The following is a 1,994-nucleotide window of genomic DNA, read 5'->3' on the forward strand; positions in this document are numbered from 1 at the left end:
ATATGGCTGAAAATATAAAAAATTATAATTTAGATGCACGATAGTCTTAGTTTTAACGCACTTTATTAAATTTTAAGGTATACTAACAATTATATGGATCAAAATCTGAATTAAATGAAAATAAATAAATGTTTTAAAGTAATATAGAGTTATTATTATTTACAGTACTACAAGTAGAAAGAAAACTTACATCTCATCTTAAATAGCTTAATTAATATTTATTATGGTTTTATAATAATTGATTCACTTATTTGTATAAATCCTGATATAGAACTGAAGTAATTAGGTATTTAGTTCAATAACATTTTCCTTAATGGAATAACCAGTGCAGGCGTAAGGGAAGATAATTTAAGTATATTTTGATGTCCTTAACTTGTGTCATTGTTATTTTGCTTATATGATATTTATAAATACATTGTCCAGGATTCTTTTTATAAATTAAAGTTTATTTTTTATTGAAATTAACTGCACATTTAGTATATTTTATTATCTTTATTCTAGGTATACTTATAAATTGATCGTATTTAAAATTATAAAGCTGAAGAGTTTGTTTGTTTAAAGTAATCTCAGGAACTACTGGTCCGATTTGAAAAATTCCTTCGGTGTTAGACAGCCCATTTATCGAGAAAGACGATATGTATTTTATGTCACCACGCTAAGACCAACAGGAGCGGAGCAATATGGGTGAAACCGCGGAGCACAGTTAGTTTTAAATATTTGTTATTTTGGACTCACGCCGGCACTGTATTTATTTCAACACATTTCGTGAGTTTGTGTTGGCAATGACATCCATACTAATACATATTATAAATGCGAAAGTAACTCTGTCTGTCTGTCTGTTACTCAATCACGCCTAAACTACTGAACCAATTTTCATGAAATTTGGTATGGAGATATTTTGATACCCGAGAAAGGACATAGGCTACTTTTTATCCCGGGAAAATGACGCAATCCCGGAAATCCCGCGGGAACGGTAACTTTGCGGGCTTTTCTTTGACTGCGCGGGCGAAGCCGCGGGCCGAAACCTAGTCTTGGTATAAATAGTTCTGACTTATTTGTAAGAGAATTCGTGCAGTTTACGTACAAGTATCAAAGTAACTACAGACAGTTGAAATAACAGGATATTTTACGAAAATTACTAAACTACACCATTATTTTATTTATAATGATGTGTTTAGTGTGCAATAATAACAAAATCAGTCAAATCAAATATGTCTTGTCATATTTCCCTTGAACAAATTTAGAGAAAGTACCTAGACCAAATAAGAAAAAATAAATACGTTTAAACTTGTAAAAAGATAAGTGCTGTTGACTCTTTGAATAAAACTTATTACCTACTATGCCAGGGAAGTAATCAAGGTAAAATAAACTATACAATAGTAACTATTCCAAAACAAATAATATTCAAATGATAATGAGGAAAATTGATACGTAAACCTAAATATATTGTTATCTGTGTTAATAAAAACATAATTATTTTAATTAATTAACATAAATACAGTATTTAATTAGATACGTTCATAAATATTGTGTAAAAATCAATATTTTTGTAATTACAATTTCGACTGATTTTGGAGGTTCACACTCTGATTATGTTGTACCTACCTACTACCAAAAATAACTTTTAGAATTATCCAAGTATAAAAATCTAAATCCTGTTTCGAGAATATTTTTCCATTAATAAAACTAAGTACCTACCTACCTAATAAAGAGCCTTTCATTTAAAAAAGTTTACAGGAAAAACAATCCATTTTTCCATCTTAATATATATAAATCTCGTGTCACAATGTTTGTCTTCAATGGACTCCTAAACCACTTAACCGATTATAATAAAATTCGCACACCATGTGCAGTTAGATCCAACTTGAGAGATAGGATAGTTTAAATCTCAAATCGTTTTAGAGAAAGCGGGCGAAGCCGCGGGCGGTAAGCTAGTAACTTAAAATATGTGTTCACACAGCAAATAAGATATTGCTAAGAATAGGTAGATAATA

This window comes from Colias croceus, chromosome 4 (genome assembly GCF_905220415.1).
Source record: "Colias croceus chromosome 4, ilColCroc2.1".
Lineage (NCBI taxonomy): Eukaryota > Metazoa > Arthropoda > Insecta > Lepidoptera > Pieridae > Colias > Colias croceus.